The 18,920-nt window shown below is 43.0% G+C and overlaps 1 long non-coding RNA gene across 1 annotated transcript; it reads left to right on the top strand.

Annotated features, from left to right (window-relative positions):
• Positions 1–1,826: 1,826 nt before the first annotated feature.
• On the top strand, positions 1,827–16,174 carry LOC308482586. The gene is made up of 2 exons (XR_013989342.1): positions 1,827–1,914; positions 16,062–16,174. It is a non-coding gene; the product is annotated as an uncharacterized lncRNA (long non-coding RNA).
• The last annotated feature ends 2,746 nt before the right edge of the window (positions 16,175–18,920 follow it).

Raw genomic sequence — 18,920 nt, 5'->3', positions numbered from 1 at the left:
AAGTCCAGGGGCCCTTTTACTTTACGTCCCATCAATAATTCAGATGGGCTAAACCCGGTACTTTCTTGGGGTACATCCCTATATGCATACAGTAATGGTTGTATTTTGTCCCAATCATTGGGATTTGTTGAGCAGACTGATTTATTGCTCAGATAAGCCTGACGTCCGGCACGCTTCCGCTGCGCAGCTCTTGCCGGCCAGGCCTCTGCATTCCAAAGTCCACATTCCGATGCTCTGAGCAAAGCAGAGATCAGCAGCGGTAAGAGAAAGACCGCAAAAACTCCAGTGCCTGCTTCAGTGTGCTTAAATAAAGTCCACTCAGGATCTTAGCAGCTAAAAGAAGTTTTATTTACAGCAGACTATCCATTATCTATCACAGCGAACAGCATCGTGAAAAACACGTCCTCTCTCCTCAAAAGCGAAAGTAGAGAGAGAGAACAAAGGCTTGAGGCTCTCTGAAATGACGAACCTCCCCCCTCCCAACAGTAGGCAGGGCGTACACTCTGAGCTGTTTAACCCTGTAAGATCAGGTTCTCCTCACAGGATTATCTGCAGTATAGGCTTTAATCATTCTCATTAGGGTTCCATTAAATCTTTCAACTAATCCATTAGTTTCAGGATGGTAAGGTGTTGATGTTAAATGCTAAATACCACACACTTCCCATAGTCTTTTCATTAGTCCTGATGTGAAAGAGGAACCCAAGTCAGTAACGATTTCACTGGCAAAGCCCAACCTACTCATATAGTTAATTAAAGCGGTTGCCTCCATTTCAATGTTTTGCAATGGAATGGCTTCTGGATATTTGGTTGCGTAATCCACTATGGTGAAGATGTATCTGTTTCCCCGCCTGCTGGCTCTAGGCAATGGCCCTATCAGGTCCAACCCTAACTGTTGAAAAGTGGTTGATATGATAGGCAAGGGGTACAATTTGGCTTTTGTTTTGTCTTGTGACGAGGGCAGTAATGACGAGGGCCTGCTCGTCACAAAAATAAATCAGTCTCACACCAGGATGCTTTTTTGTAAAGGGTCTAACAGCCTCAGGAGAGAGAGAGAAAAAAGCCTCTCTGGAGCTGCAGCCCAGCATTTTTATTAAGAACAGTACAACAGTGTATCAATCATCATGCAAGGCAAACACCAAATATGGGGATCACCCCATTATCAAGCCATACAATAAGAACCAATCACCTTCCTTGCATGAGGCGATCACGCGCTCATCATGCCTAACACAGCCTGCAGTATCAAAAGGTCAAACTATAGTAAATTTCCATCCTGGCATCCATCTTGTCATGTAGGTACAAACAACCATTTTCCTACAGTCTTGACCGGTGCCTCTTCTCTGACATATGTCACAGGCTTGACAGTATTGTTTTATTTGTTTTCCCATGCCTGGCCAATAAAATTTTTGAGCCACTCTCCATTTTGTACATGTAATACCCATATGCGCTCCAAATACACTATTGTGAGCGTGCTGCATAAACTGTATCTGTCAATTATAATCATGGGGTGCCTATCCAGACCTATAACTTCTGTTACCTGCTCTCAACTCACTAAACCACCTCTCAGATATTTACTTGTCTTCCTAGCCCCTAACTATTCCTGACTCAGCTTATTTCGCTACACTAACTCAACCTACCTACAAACTATCCCAATTCACTCCCACTCCAACCAACCACCCAACTCTAACAAACTCCAGCACCTCCAGCACTCTCATATATTAACGTCACACCGACCAACGTGACAAAACTGCCTGCCACATAGAGGCAGTTAGTCCTCTCTTGGAATGTTGGACTTGACTGACAGCTTTATATCCCACACCCCTCACCTCCAGGAAGATGACTGCAGTGACTTCTGGCATCCCGGCAAAACGCTTACTCTTCAGAGCTGAAACGATGTATGCCTCTTCTGTCCTCCAGGTGAATGAGCACATAATAAGCCCCCACCGTAGTGGAGTAGAATTTGGCACAGGACAGGTCAAAAGTTCTGTGAAATCAGGATGTGGCGATCACACAGGGTCCCCGGACGTTTAACGGTCTATTGATCCCTGTGTCACCACTGTGCTCGCTTCCCCGCTGCCACCAACTAGTTACTCTCTGGTAAAACACTGAGTCCAGAGAGTTGTTAAAAGTGAACCAAAAAAAAAAAAAAAAAGTTTATTTTACAAACATTAACAAGTTTATGGTTTCTCAGATAATATTCGTGTCAGTATCTTTACCGGCCTATACCTTCCTAATACCTTCTGACTGTCAACTGTTTGACTGACTCCTCTTAACAAATTCTCACACTGTGGCGATCACACAGGGTCCCCGGACGTTTAACGGTCTGTTGATCCCTGTAGGAGCTATCTTTATTTCTTGTAGATTGCACAGTTGCTCCCCTCTCCCTTCCCAGCATGTTATATCAGCTTCGTCTGGATCTTCACGTATTGCATACAGTGTCCAGCCTTCTGATCTAAGATAAGGCTTTAACATGTTCACATGAACCGCCTTACGCCTTTCTTCCGCTTGTTGGATTGTGTAATTTGCATCACTCATTTTGGACACGATTTTGTACGGTCCCTCCCATGCTAGTTGCATTTTATTTCCTTTGGTTGCTTCACTATCGGGTTCAAAAGTTCTTACTCCGGCCTTTTTTTCATACCAGGTTTTCTGCTTTGTTCGGGCTGCTTTTAAATTTTCCCCTGCTATCTCTTAAGGACCTTTTCATGGTATTTTGCAGGTTGCATACGTAGTCTATCACTGACTCGGGATCTCTGTCTTGATACTCCTCCCAATTCATACAGAGCAAGTCTAACGGTCCTTTTACTTTACGTCCTAGTAACAGCTCAAAAGGACTAAACCCTGTACTTTCTTGAGGTGTAATAATTGTTGTAATTTGCAATCCCAGTCATTGGGGTTCTCTGCTACATAGGCTTTGATCATGTGGATCAAAGCCCCATTAAACCTTTCCACCAAACCGTTTGTTTAGGGATGGTATGGTGTTGAAGTTATGTGCTTGATGCCACACAACTCCCACAACCTTTTCATTAGTCGTGAGGTAAAAGAGGTTCCCAAATCAGTGACGATCTCACTAGCAAAACCTAACCGACTCCTATAATTAACTAAAGCATCCACCACGGTCTCCGTCTCTATATTTCGCAACGGGATGGCTTCGGGATACCTGGTCGCAAAATCCACAATTGTGAGGATATATTTGTGTCCTCGTTTAGTGGCTCTAGGTAATCATGACCCAGTCTCTGGAATGGTGTAGAGATTACAGGCAAAGGACACAGCTTGCCTTTGTCTTATCCTGGCCTGTGCGTCTTCTCGTGACAGATGTCACAGATTTGACAATATAATTTCATTTGTTTTCCCATGCCTGGCCAATAGAAATTTTGTGCCACTCGTTGCTTGGTTTGAGTAATCCCCATGTGTGCTCCAAATAAACTATCATGAGCTTGCTGCAGGATCTTCTCCCTGTAAACTTGTGGGATTACTAACTGCCTTCTGATTTTGTTCCCCCCACTAGATGGTATGGCAAGGACTTCTCTATATAATAGTCCATTGCTTAGACAGAATCGCTCAGGACTTTGAGGAGTTAAAGGCACGTCAGATTTGGCTGCCTCAAAACAATTAAATCAGCATTCTCTTGCTGTTCTTGGGCAAAACTAGGCTTTTGGTTTTTTATAAAAGGAACCAGCAAGTCTTCATTTCTCCCCTCACAGATCGGTTCCTCAGCTCTGTCTCCTTTGGCAACAGTAGTATTCCCCTCAGCATCGGGTGACTGTTGACCCCCCTTGGAGCGAGTAACTACAAAAGAACTCTGTACATGCCCTAAGAGATCCCATCCGATCAGCACAGCAGTGGGAATCTCCTCAGAAATAGCAACCTGCCACTTTCCTGACCAATCTTGGAACTTAACATGGATCTCTGCAACTGGTAGTACCTCAGGCTGTTTTGAAATTCCTTTTAATCGCATAACTTTTCCTGGAATTATTTTGGTGGGACAGATTGTCTCTGGGTGGACAATAGTGACTTGTGAACCTGTGTCTTTTAACCCTAGAAATCTCCTTCTTCAACCCAAATATCTTCCCCCGGCATTTTTCAAAAGAAGATTGTCTTGTTTAATGGCATAGCAATGTGCCACTTTAGCCTCCACCACTTGTGCAGGCTTCGGCCTATCCTGACTAGCTTGGCTCTCCTCAGCTGCTTTGAGACAATGGTTTTTTTTGGTTTTTTTTTTATAAGATATTTATTAGGATTTTCAAAATATTACAAAATAGAAAAAGAAAAAAGAAAAATACAAAATAAAAATAGTTAAAAACAATACAGTCTTTCAATCACTTACCTTTCATTTGCTTGTTTCCCAGACCTCACGCCTCCCTTTTCTGTATTCCACTTCAATTGTTAGTTTAGCAAATCCCTCCCCTCTTTGTTTATCCTAGTCTTCGATCTTAAAATATTGTAACATTAAATTTTTACCTATTAATAGTCCATTTTTTCATATTCCCTTATAATATTACAGCTAAAAACCACTTAGTTTCTATCCAACATCATTCTAACATTCATCAATTTTACAATATTTCTGTAAATAGTCTTTGAACTTTTTCCAATCTTCTTCCACCGACTCTTCTCCCTGGTCTCGGATTCTGCCAGGCATTTCCGCCAATTCCATATTGTCCATCACCTTCATCTGCCATTCTTCCAGAGTGGGTAGGTCTTGTGTCTTCCAATACTTTGCAATAAGTATTCTTGCTGCTGTTGTGGCATACATAAAGAAAGTTCTGTCCTTCTTTGGCACCATTTGGCCGACCATGCCCAGGAGAAAGGCCTCTGGTTTCTTCGGAAATGTATATTTAAATACCCTTTTCATTTCATTATAAATCATCTCCCAGAAAGCCTTAATCCTTGGGCACGTCCACCAAAGGTGAAAAAATGTACCTTCAGTTTCTTTACATTTCCAACATTTATTATCGGGCAAGTGATAGGTTTTTGACAAAATCTTAGTTTTGGGTTCTAACAGTTCTGTTTCTAGTTTTGATTTTTCCACCTGGAAGCCAATTTTCTTATCCAAATTATATGCCTCCATTATCTGATAATAATGAAGCCAGTCTCGCACTTTATCTTTTAATTTCTCAAAACTCTGCAATTTCAATTTATCTCCTTCTTGTTCCAAAATTTCCCAATATTTCGGCCATTTGGCCTCCATATTGAGCCTTTTCTGAGCCTTTGCTTCCATTGGTGACAACCACCTTGGGGTTTTATTTTCAAGTAAGTCCTTATATCTTATCCAGACATTTAACAATGCTTTCCTAACAATATGGTTTTTAAATGCTTTATGTGCTTTAACCTTGTCATACCACAAATATGCATGCCACCCAAAAACATTATTGAAACCTTCTAAATCCAAAATGTCTGTGTTCTCAAGAAGCAGCCATTCTTTCAACCAGCAGAATGCTGCTGATTCATAATAAAGTTTGAAGTCTGGCAGGGCAAATCCACCTCTGTCCTTTGCGTCAGTTAATATTTTAAATTTTATTCTGGGCTTCTTGCCCTGCCAGACAAATCTAGAAATACCTCTCTGCCACTTCTTGAAACATTCCATTTTGTCCAAAATTTGCAATGATTGAAACAAAAATAACATTCTTGGCAATACATTCATCTTTATAACAGCAATTCGACCTAACAAGGAAAGCTTCAAGTTTGACCATATCTCTAGATCCTTTTTCACTTCTGACCAACATTTCTCATAATTGTCTTTAAATAGGTTTAAGTTCTTGGTGGTCATATTAACCCCCAGGTATTTTACTTTCTTAACCAATGTTAAACCTGTCTCCTTCTGAAACCTCTCTTTCTCAATCGGTTTTAAATTTTTCTCAAGCACCTTAGTTTTTAACTTGTTCAGCTTAAATCCTGCCACATGACCAAATTCCTGAATCAATTCTAATACTGTTTTAGTACTAGATTCTGGCTCCTGTAACGTCAATACTAAATCATCTGCAAAAGCTTTCAATTTGTACTGTTTAGCTCCGACCTGTATGCCTTTAATCAGACGGTCCCTTCTGATCATATTTAGCAAAACCTCCAGGACCGAAATGAAAAGCAATGGGGAAATTGGGCAGCCTTATCGTGTCCCTTTCTCTATCTTAAATTCCTCTGTCACCACATTATTAATTATTAGTTTAGCCTTTTGTTCTGAGTAGATTGCACTTATACCATTTTCAAACCCTTGACCAACCCCCATCCCCTGAAGATTTTTCTTCATGAAACTCCAAGAAATGTTGTCAAAGGCTTTCTCCGCGTCTACAAAAATTAAGACAGCTTTAGTATTAATATTCACTTGCAACATCTCCAAAATGTTAATTATATTCCTCGTGTTATCAGACAAGTGTCTACCCGGGAGAAAGCCAGCTTGGTCTTTATGTATCTCCTCCACTAATACGTTTTTTAACCTTTTAGCCAAAATATCTGCAAAAATTTTATAATCCACATTAAGCAGGGATATGGGGCAGTAGTTCTTAAGTTGTGTCTTTTCAGACTCATTTTTCGGTATTAGTGTAATATAAGCTTCCTTCCACGACTGGCGCTTTTTTCCCCTCCAAAATTTCATTACAAACCTCCTTTAGTGGTTGAATTATCCAATCTTTTAAGGACCTATAATATTTTGAGGTTAAGCCATCTGGCCCTGGAGATTTGCCCATTTGCATGTTCTGGATGGCACCTTCCACCTCCTGTTCTGTTATTTTATAGTTCAACATTAACTTGTTTTCTTGAGAGATTTTTTGAAGTCCATTTGTTTTTAAAAATTGGTCTAAATCACACTCTTTCTGTGGCCCTTGTGTATATAGCTGTTTAAAGTACCTCTGGAAGCATTTTCTAATTTCCACTGGATTCTGGATGTTCTTTCCTTCCACTTCCAAGTTAGTAATGGTGTTAAGGTTTTGTCTTTTTTTCATTTGCCAAGCTAACAGTTTTCCACATTTATTGGCCAATTCAAATGTCCTTTGTCTCATCTGTTTAATTTTCCATTCTATTTCCTGATTCATCATCTTCATATATTGAACTTGGTATAACTTTATTTCTCTCAGAATCTCTTGTGACTTTGGTTTCGCTCTCAGTTTCTTCTCACCCTCTTTTATTTTTTCTAAAATTTTATCTTTTTTCTCATTTTGGGCTCTCTTCTTTATTGCATTCTGTTGAATTAGAAACCCCCTCATAACTGCTTTGCTTGCGTCCCAGATTACTCTTTTTTCGATGGTAGTGTTCATATTTATCTCAAAATAAATAGTTGTTTATTAGCCAAATTGTCACAGGAAAAAGGTCAGCGCTCTCCGGCAACAGCTGCGCGGCTTCACTCCACGGAAGAAGCAGTTGACTCAGCACCGCGCCAGACTCCCCGTTTTGCTCCGGAACTCTTTTCAGGGTTCCCTCGCAGATTGGGGGGGCGCTAAAGGTGCCCGCCGAGTCCCACGGTCACAGGCTTCACCCGCCTGTGGTTTTTGAAGGGGTCCCCGCTTCACCGTAGCGGCAAGACCCGATTTCCGCGGAGCTACTCCCGCAAAGCTAGAGGGAATCCTCCATTGCCGATGGCGCCGCCTCCGGAAGTCCTCGATACAATGGTTTTTTTGGAGGGCTAATATTGACAGACTTTTCCCCTCCAGCTCTACAATTAAAACTTTTGTGGCCAAATTTTCCACATCCCCAGAATTTAAGTTCTTTGGGATTTGTATAATTTGTTTTCCACCCTTTCTCCTCAGTGAGACCGGTGTTTGCTTGGGCCTTGTAATTTTGCCCTTTTGACAATGGCCTATTTCCCTTGTCTGTCTCTGAAGATGGGTTTCCCTTTGCCTGTTGGAATCTATTTCTGGTAGTCCCCCACACTCCCCCCCCCAAAAAAAAACTTGGTTCATCAAACCTATGGTCCCTTATTTCTTTTATTTGGTCAGCTAAGTTAGCGGCTTCTTGAAGCGATTGATGGTTTTTTTCCTTTATAAGATATTTTAATTGGCCGTTTATCGTTTCATAAAATTGGTCCAGAGCAAACACTTCTCTGATTTTTGGAACGGAGTCTCCCTCCTTCTGTCCTAACCATTTTGTGAGGTAGTTTGAGATTCTTAGCCCCAAGTTGAGCACATGTTTCCTCCCTCACTTTAGTTACACTTCTAAATTTCTTTCTCAGTTGTTCTGAGGTAATCCCAAACCTGATGTATATTAGTTGCTTAAACATATCAAAATTTTTGAATTGGTCCTCAGTCATTTGGGCATAGATTTCAGCTAATGCACCATTTATCTTGGCTCTAAGTATCTTCATCTTATCCTCATCTTTCACTTGAAAATCTTGACAAGCTCTTTCAAATGAGCCCTCAGGGCTATCTTTTCCCTTAAACTCAGGAAAACACTTTAAATCTTCCTTCACTTGAGTTTGACTACTGGTGTTATTACTATTATTTTGACTCTCCATAGCTGCTAATTCCAGTTTCCTCATCTCCAGCTGAAATTGCATTCTTTCCCTCTCATGCTTAGCTCTAATTCTTTTGCTCTCACTTTCCCTCCCAGCTCTAATTCTTTCTAATTCCAATTTGTATTCTTGTTCTAACTTCCACTTTTCAAAGTCTTCAGAGAATTTTGGATCTCCTGCCTCAGGTTGAATATTAGGTACATCTTCTAAACTCTGCTCTTCCCTCTGAGGATTTCTCTGCTCTTCCCTCTGAGCTCAATTTTTATCAGTTCCACAGAGCACCGGTACCGAACATCATTCCATTTGTTTGCCATCATGGAGAAAATCCTCTCCACATATCCTGTCGAGGCTGGAATGCTGAGATGTAGGAAATCATTTTCAAGATCAGTTGCTGTAAATACAGCCAGCCACCCAGCAAAGAACTGGCAGGTTTTGAGAATTTAGCATTTATCCATTTGACAAAATTCTTAAATTGGGATTTACGTAGAGCGTTGCATTCCCTCACAACTCCAGTTCACCTTTCCCAAATTTCAGCTTCCTAGTTCTTGCGTTTCTGTATACCCTTGAAAGACAACAACCACTGGCTTTCAAGATTATATATATATATATATATATATATATATATATACACACACACACCGTATTATTCGCCCTATAGGACGCACTTTTTCCCCTCCAAAAATGAAGGGGAAATGTGTGTGCGTCCTATGGGGCGAATGCAGGCTTTCGCTGAAGCCTGGAGAGCGAGAGGGGTCGGTGCGCACCGACCCCTCTCGCTCTCCAGGCTTCAGGAGAGCCCCACCGCCAGCCCCACAAGCTTGGGGGACAGCGGAGAGGCGCAGCGCGCCTTTCCCGCTGTCCCCCGACTTGGTTAGAAGGCTGGTGGGGGGGAGAAGCCTGCTCCTCCCCATCGCCAGCCCCGCAAACTTGGGGGACAACGGGAGGCGCAGCATGCCTTTCCCGCTGTCCCCCGACTTGGTTAGAAGGCTGGTGGGGGGGAGAAGCCTGCTCCTCCCCATCGCCAGCCCCGCAAACTTGGGGGACAACGGGAGGCGCAGCATGCCTTTCCCGCTGTCCCCCGACTTGGTTAGAAGGCTGGCGGAGGGCTTCCCCCTCCTCCAGCCCTGCAAGCTCCCAGAGCGATGCCAAAGCTGCACGCAGCTTCAGCATCGCTCTGGGTCCCGTTCTGGGGGAGGGGGAAGCTCGGGCTTCCCCAGCCCCGCGCCTGTGGGGAAAAATTTTTTTCCCCTTTATTCCCCCCCCCCCCCCAAAGCTAGGTGCGTCCTATGGGCCAGTGCATCCTATAGGGCGAAAAATGTGTGTGTGTGTGTGTGTGTGTATATATATATATACACCTTTATGGAACATATTTCACAACTTTATACAACAATCTACTATATTACAGTTTGTATCCCATCCCATACTAGAAAAAAGAAAATTTAAAAATACAAAAAAGAAAATTAAAACATCAAAGGACCTAAAATAGACTTCCGATTGTTCTCAAAGATCTGGCTTTCGAGCTAACCTCCAGCCCAGAGACTGCCTTCTCTGGATGAAAATTTTCTCTACAGGCAGATTTTTCACATCTCTGAGTTTATGCTGTTAATCAAATCAAATTCCAGAACCCACCTTACCTCTCAAAGTGCTGTGCCCATCCCCTTCTGGCTAGCTGTACCCACAGCCAGTCACAGAGTGAAGCTCTAGCCTGATGTTTCTCAACCTTCCGACCTTGTTTCCTTCCTGTAGCCCCCTGTCATGCCAGTAGAAAGGTAGCCATTTGAATGTTTTATTTGCAAATAAAACATGTCTCTCTTGTAATACAATTACATAACACATTATACTCTTAAATATTTATTTTAAGTGACCCTTGTGCTTGATGGCCAGAAACAAGCTTTATATCTGGTTCTATTGCTGTGAAGGATAACTGAAGATCACCTCTGTCCGTTATATTAAGGTGATTCTGTGTTAGGCTGAGCATGGCTGAAAACTGATTCTGCCATATATGAAGTAGGAAATGCCATGAAAACAATTTTGCTTTATCCCAAAGCTGTGGAAGCTTTTTGGATACTGTACTCTTAATCCAAAAATGGTCTGCAGCAGCATGCTACCTTTGCACAAAGAAACAACATCCCATACACAAACACTGCTGCAGCCACGCACCTTGTCTGTGGCAACTGAGATGTGGACAACTTGGTGCGCACAGTAGTGGAGTTTGGAAGCGGGAGGGACAAGGAAGCGGAAGCAACGTTGCAGCACAGTGTGCATGATGATCTATGCACTGGGAAGCATGTCACTTCTCTGTTCACTCCACTTCTCTGTTTTCTATTTTCTTCACTTCTGTTTTTCTTTTCTCGGTCACTTCTCTGTTTTTCTTCACTTGGTGCCCCATTTATGTGATTTTCACCTGTGACACCCTTGGAATATCCTGGGGATCCCCAGGGGCCACATGGCCCCAATTGAGAAACACTGCTCTAACCCAACATACTGAGAGCTATATCCCTCTGGTAGTACCATCAAATTCTGCTTTACCTGGGCCTTCTGTCACAGTAACCTTCAAAATCTTTAGCAGCCTAGTAGAGTGCTAAGTAGAGGCTAAACTTGTCTGGATCCACCCACCACATCACATGTGGGGCTAGCTGGTGATGATCCTACTTTGCTGCTTGCAACACAAGGAGAAAAGCAGAATTAGAAGTCAAGAAGAGCTAAGGGGTGGGCTTTTCTTCAGATGGTATCTTCCAGTGGCCACTCTAGGGTGAAGAGTGACCCAAACCTTTCCTGTTTGTGCAGTCCTGTCATGTGTGTGTTTACTCAGAAGTATGTCCCATTGACTTCAGTTGGGGTTGCTCCTGGATGCGGGCGCACAGCACGGGGGGGGGGGGCAGCCGTGGTGGCATCCTCCGCCAGTGCCTGCCTGCCTTCATTTAAGGTCTTGTTTGTGGCGATTACTTCATGAGCCAAGAGATTCTATCAAATCTGATGTGGAAGATACAACAAATAATCCACAGATCCCAGAGCAATATTGAGAATCCATTATTAATGGAGTAGCAAATGAGAAAATCCTCTTTCTCTCCCCTTCTTAGTTCTCTCTGGAGTTCATTCTGCTACTTTGGGACAATTTTGCGAAAGAAGGAGGCAGTCTCATCAGTTCATGCGGCCTTATGCCTGGTAAGGAGAACAACAACAAAATCGCTGCCTCACAGAGGCCATTGTGGCCTTCACCTGATCTTCTCCTACAAGGAGGTGATAACTTTGCTAAAGGTGATCAGTGATGATGTAACTGCAAATTAAGTCTCTGCCCTTCAAGCCTTGGTTCATTAACTTCAGCAGTGAATGGACTCCTTAAGAGTCCCCTATTTCAGGATTGAGATGAAGAGACCGCATCCCTCCTCAAGTCCCTGCAAGCTGAGAATGCTTCTCTGTAAGACAAGCTGTGGGATCAAGAAAGGAGATACTGTGGAAACAACTTGGACATTGTTGAGGTTTATGATAGGGCCAAACGAGGGAACCCCATGCTGTTTGTGGCAACTCTATTATGATAATCGCTCTCCCTTCCAGAGGACTGCTCTGGACACTGAATGTGCTCACTAGAGCCCACTTCCCATGATGAGAAGTGATGGCCCTAATCCGTAAGCAGCCCGTCTACCTATAATTTATTGACGCCCACAGAAGAAGATACAACCACTAAAAATTTCTGCAGGAATACAATGGTGCATCTTTGGGGAGATTCCAAATCTGCAATACTTACCGGGAGGAAACGTGGCATGCTCCCTCAAAGCTCCCTGTACCCCTTTTTGCCAATTTCCCTCGCTTTTCCGGAACAGAGGCACTGGCCTTAGAAAGGATGAGGCGCGGTATTTAGAATGATTTGGCCCAGACCCAGAAAGGAGGAAGTGAGTGAGAAGCAAGAGAAAGTTGCATGCAAGCAGCTTTTTATGTTGGAAGGCGTTAGTGATTGCGGGTCCTTGCTGTTGGTGGATGCATGTATGCTTTTTGGGGGACCCCACAGCGGCGTAGCTAGCCCCATGTTAAGTGCTCCACCCTTGGTGTGGCACCCCACGACACCTCTGGGACCCCAGGCCTAGGTCAGAAACTATGGAGTGTCAAAGGTGTCAACAGATTATCACAGAACACCTTTCCACAAAGAAGCAGGAATCAGTTGTAGGTCCTGTCATGCTCCTTTTCAGCTGCCTGTTATAAAACAAAGCCCCGGTGGAAGTGCTGACAGTAAAAAAGTTGAATATGGAGGGGAGGAGGGCAACCTATGAAGAAATCTTAATGAGAACAGAGGAAGGATGGAAACTGAAACCCTATAATTGTATAGAGAATGCATTTACGGGATGGTTACAGTATCAAGTGAATGATAAAGGGGGTAAGAAAGTGGGATTCAGTGAAAAGAAGTCAAGATATCAAATCAAAATAGTAGAGGGCAGGTCAAAACTTATCGAAAATGTATGTTTTTTTTATTGGAATGGAACACAAAAGATGAATTGACAAAAGACATAATGATAAAATGGGCAATTGATTTTGGGTATAATATTGAATATGACACTTGGGCAAAACTGTGGAACGAGGGCTTGAAATTCATGGCGTTTACTACCCTAAAAGAAAACATAATGCAAAGGCTGTACCGCTGGTATATTATACCTGTCAAGCTAGCAAAAATGTACCGAGTGAGCACTAAAGCATGCTGAAAATGTAAAATGAAAGTTGGAGAGTTTTTTCACATGTGGTGGACATGTGAAAAAATGAAACAAAAATAGATATGATTTATAACGAATTGAAAAAATTATTTAAATATACCTTCCCCAAAAAACCAGAAGCTTTTTTGCTGGGGTTGATAGGCAGTGAATTAAGAAAAGCAGACCACAGACTATTTATGTACTCTACAATTGCTGCCAGAATCTTAGTAGCCCCAAAATGAAAAACTCAGGAAATACCAACACTAATGGAGTGGCAGACCAAAATGGTTGAATATATAGAATTAGCAAAACTGACCCACAGGATCCGTAACCAAGAGGAAACAAAGTTCAAAAAGGAATGGAGTATATTTGTAAAATATATAGGTAATAACTGTAGAAGTTTAAAGACCGTAGCAGGATTAAAATAAATCTTGTGATGTGGATAGAATGCAACTAAGAACCTGTGAAAGAGAAAATTTAATATGAAAGCCTGTTGAAGAGAAGGAGAGAAGTCTGTGCGCGATAGAGCGTGTAGAAAATAAGTAGACATATGATTGTTGAACTTTAGAGTATTTATTTTGTTTGTATATGTTATAGAAAACTCAATAAAAAGTATTTGATAAATAAATAAAACCCATTTCTCATGGAAAGGGTCTTTTTTGTTGGGCTCTGTGGCGTTTGTACGGAGCCCCCAGTCGTCTCACAGACTATTGACCCATACACCACTAATCCACTGCCACCAACCTGGTCCTCCCTGGTAAATCACTTGGTCTCAGTCAGGTTCTTAAGTTCATAATGAAGATTGTGGTTTATTGCAAACACAAATAAACTTTAAATACATTTGAAACGCTGTTACCCTTTTCCCTCTTAGTCTTATTTTATTCTGTCTCTAACTCTTCTACCTCCCCTCACACAAGAACCAACTGCACTAACTGTCTATTTCCATCTATCTGCCAACTGCTTTCCCAACTGCCTTTTCCCAACCAACCAACCAACCAACCAACTATTAACTCTTTCTCTCCCCCTGTACAGACATTTTCAAAAGAATGGGCAAGCATCCCTCCCCCCTTAAAGAAGTTTGATCAGGAGGGATAACTGAACAGAGTTACACTCCTGATCAAACTGCATTAGACAATTAAAGCAAATAAACATATTTATACTTAGGTTATACATTTAACTTCCTATATTCTCTAGTACAACAATTGCCTATTGGTAAAACATGTGGGAATGTTTAGGGATGCGGGGGAGGATATATTGTCTAAGATGTCCTATCCCAACTTGTCTTTACAAGTTCAACAAAATCAGCAGAGTTAACATTCTCCTTTTCTTAAACACACGAACAGCAGATAGCTTTCTCAGACTCATTAGAGTCTGTAAATATTTCCTGGTATTTCCCCCATTTAATCCCTCCTAAAATAAGATGCTACACAGTCTTCTGTAAAGTATAAAACATTTACTCACAAGTAATCATCTGTTCACACAAAGGTACCCAGAAGGGAGACTTAAAAGGTTAGAACGTAGTTTAAATGTGGTGACTATCTCCTTATGGGAGAAAGCCCCCCTTTTCTTCTCTTGGCCTGGAGCCAAGGGTGCATCTTCGTAGTGCTGTTGTTAAGATGGCATCAAGAGGGGCAAGATGGTCGCCAGCCTGTGATTCTGGTTCTTTCTACTTCAAGAGAGACCACGCCCATCTCAAGTTACACATAGAAAGTTTCTTCTTAGTCCTGGAAAGCAGGAAGTTCCAGCTGGAGGACCGAGACAACTTTCATTTCTACTCTAGCAATGTTGTGTTTGGCTGCACCTGATTCTTACATCCCACAAAACATTCAATTATACAGAGGTTTTGGTACATTCTAGGCAACTCGGTTATCTACAGGGAAAAATATTAACTGTCTATGGTTAACCTTCATTATTGGATCTTCTTGATAAAGCATCGGCCACAATGTTCAGGGACCCTTTCACATTTCTTATGGTGAAATTGAAGTTCAGCAGCAACAGGGCCCACCTCATCAGTTTGCTATTAGTGCTCATCGTCCTTAACCAAAGCAAGGGTGAATGATCGGTGCACAGTATAAATTTCTGGCCCCAGATGTATGGCTTCAACTTCTGTAGGGACCAGACGATAGCAAAACATTCCTTTTCTATTGTGGAAAGTTGTTTCTCTCTGGGTAGCAATTTCTTGCTGACATATTTGTTGAATTAATTGGAGGATCTCACTGTCAGGGGGGAGGGTAGAACAGATTCTTGGTTTGGCAAGTACAGATTTGGAAGGTTTGCGTTGAACAACCTGATTAGATTGCCCCCTCCACCCTTTCTTCTGGAAGTCACTTACTAGATCGGATTCCAGAAGCAGAGCTATCCCTCACAGGCTGAGCTGTTGATGCAATCCAGGCAAAAATACCAGGCAAAAACGCATATAACTGGAGGCAAGACACTAAGCACAGCCATCTGACCACCTGAGATCCTTGTCTATCCTGCAGTGGGGTTTGGATAGGAGACGCCCTGGGTAGACCCTAATGACGGCGACACTTTGGCATTGGATTTGTCTTGCTGTGAATGTTGACTCCATCTAATAAAGTTATTTCTGAAAAATAAAGAAATGAAATTGGTGAAATGAAATAAAGAAAAAATAAAGAAATGAAATTGGTGGCTGGGCAGCTGAGTGATCTCAGCAGATCAACCTGCAGAATCCAGGGGTCCTACACAAAAATGTGGTCTTTTCAAAGATCTCAAACCTCAAAAGATTTTCTCTTACCACATACCCCTCACCATTCTTTGGCATTGTGAAGAGCTCCATGAGCAATATGCAACCCTCCCAAGGGAAGTTTTTATTGCTCAGGACTTAATGACATTAGCTTTCATTATGAGTTCAGCGGCTGGAGCATTGATGTCATTTGCCGTGTCTTCAAACCTGTAAAACAGAAAGATTTTGTCTTAATCTTTTTTAGTTTTGGAGCTTCCCTGAACTTACCTGCAGGGATACTTCTCCTATTTTCTGTTATATGCAGTATGCATGCTGTCTTGAAAAAATGGGGAAATCCACTTTCCAGTAACTTCAGAATTGCCTGAAATTCCCAGCGAGCAGCATATTGGACCTTCTATTTATATAGGGTATACCTCTGCAGATTTCCGGCTGCTGAGTGCATCATTTCTTGCAATGGAGAGATTTTGCTTCAAGACCCCAGAAACATGTTGATTAGAAACTGGAGTGGTTCATACCCCAGGAAGTGCGGTAAAAAGCGAGAGTCAAACTACTCGTACAAAATGTCGTTCTCTGCTGGATCCGGTCATTTGAGGGGAATCCTGCGCAGTGGAGATGGATGAAAGCACATGACTGTAATCACTTAGATGTTTTGGGAGATCACATAGAAAGATAGCCATATAGAAGAGAATCTACCTACCAAACTAATTGAGTGTGTGACAAATTCACAATTGTCTGTAAAGAAGTAGCCTAGAAAATCCTCTCACCCACAAATATAATATAGGAATTAGAGGAGAGTTAAAGTAGCTACTGCTATTTTTAAATGACTCTTTTTACAATTGGCTGTAAAAAAATTCAAACAATTGGAGGATTTGTCTTGTTGTGAATGTTGACTCCATCTAATAATGTTATTTCTAAAAAATAAATAAATGAAATTGGTGGCTGGGCAGCTGAGTGATCTCAACAGAATCCAGGGGTCCTACACAACCCCTGGTTGCAGAATCCAGGGGTCCTACACAAAAGATGCGGTCTTTTGAAAGATCTCAAACCTCTAAAGATTTGCTCTTACCACAGACCCCTCACCATTCTCTAGAACTGACCACAGTTTGCTCATGGGCAGGAGCGGAATAAGACTTAACAGCCTCCTGACCAAGTGCCCGATGCACAACATGGATGGTGCTTGAAGGAACGGAATCACCATCTCACCACTAGAGATCCTTCTCTTATCCCGCACTGGGGCTTTGGGGAGGATGGGCCCCAGGTAGACAATGGCAGGCATGCTGAGGAGATCTTGACCATTCTCTTTACAGTGACCTCAGTTATCATGCCGGATTTCTGTTGTTGTTCTGCCTGCCGCCCCCCCCCCCAGCTGTAGGGCATCTGAGGCCCCACTGCACACCCTGTCCCTACGGGCGCCGTGCACCCCATCCCTAGGGGCGCTTCACCCTGCCCCTGGGCACGTCACCCAAGGGGCCCAAGAGGTTTCCTCCACCACTGTCTCCAAGGTCTTCCACAGAGCTCTCCCAAGAGCACCTTTGGGCAAAGGATGTGCTCGGCTCGGAAGCTATGGCCTCAGGGTGGGAAGCTTTACTTTAGCACAGTTAAAACAATCCTCTTTCTAGTCTTTTTTGTTGGGCCCTTTCTTTGTCTTCTTCGTTGAATTAATTTTACTGTTGAGGGAACCATTCAGATCCCCAAATCCAGAGGTATTGAAGGATTTCACTGTCTTGTGGGGAGGAGGGTAGAACAGATTCTTGGTTTGGGAAACACAGGTTTGGAAGGTTTGCGCTGAACAACCTGATTAGATTGCCCCCTCCATCCTTTCCTCAGGGAGTCACTTACTAGATCGGATTCCAGAAGCAGAGCTATCCCTCGCAGGCTGAGCTGTTGATGCAATCCAGGCAAAAATACCAGTCAAAAACACACAAAACTGGAGGCAAGAAACTAAGCTCAGCCATCGCACCACCAGAGATTCTTCTCTATCCAGCAGTGGGGTTTGGATAGGAGACGCCCCGGGTAGACAATTGCAGACATACTGAGGAGATCTTTGCCATTCTCTTTACAGTGATCTCAGTTATCATGTCTGATTTCTGTTTTCGTTAATTCCTCTTTCTCCCGGTCTGGTTCAGATTGATATGGTCCATGTACAGTGGTGCCTCGCAAGACGAAATTAATCCGTTCCGCGAGAGTCTTCGTCTAGCGGTTTTTTCGTCTTGAGAAGCAACCCTATTAGCGGCTTAACGGATTAGCGCTATTAGCGGTTTAGCGGCTATTAAAGGCTTAAAGGCTTAGGGGATTAGCTGCTAAAAGGCTATTAAAGGCTATTAAAGGCTTAGCAGATTAGATAAAGGGGGGGGAAGCGAAAAAAAAATCTCTAGACTCGCAAGACATTTTCGTCTTGCGAAGCAAGCCCATAGGGAAATTCGTCCTGCGAAGCAACTCAAAAACGGAAAACCCTTTCGTCTAGCGGGTTTTCCGTCTTGCGAGGCATTCGTCTTGCGGGGCACCACTGTAATCAACACCAATCTGTTGGTCATAAACAATTTCGCATCCTAAAGGCAGTTCATCACCAACACAGTCAGGAAATGTCAGTGGCTTTGTAATCCTGTCCCGGGGGTCGATCCACAATGTCTGCCAGGTGTTGTGGTTGATGTAGAAGATGCACCTGTCGTAGTCCCTCGCTTCCTTCCAGCCAGCGGGCAAAGGCAGCTCTGAGCTCATGCAGCCCGATGATGCCTCCCGCCACCGGCTGCCCCATGGGTGCCCGACCCATCCCTTGCCCCCTAGCGGCCGGAGCCTGTTGCGGTGGCTGTTGTTGCTGGCGGCGATGGCACCCTCCACTCAGCCACAGCATCTCTGGTGGTGAGAAGGCCATCATTAGTTTCTTGCTTCCAGTTATGTGCATTTTTGACTATTTTCATCTGGATTGTGAACTGGAGAGTGGCGTGTAGAAAACGTCAAGGGAATCGGCTCTGGAAATGTCTGGATTGGAATCTGGACTGTCAGTTTTTGGAAAGACCCTAATGACGGCACCTCTTTTAGCATTGTGAAGAGCTCCATGAGCAATATCTACCTACCAAACTAATTGCAAAATCTACCTACCAAA

This window comes from Podarcis pityusensis (genome assembly GCF_964106645.2).
Source record: "Podarcis pityusensis genome assembly, chromosome: 8".
NCBI lineage: Eukaryota > Metazoa > Chordata > Lepidosauria > Squamata > Lacertidae > Podarcis > Podarcis pityusensis.
The sequence above is the reverse complement of the archived record's forward strand: the minus strand, read 5'-3'. Positions and strand labels throughout refer to the sequence as shown.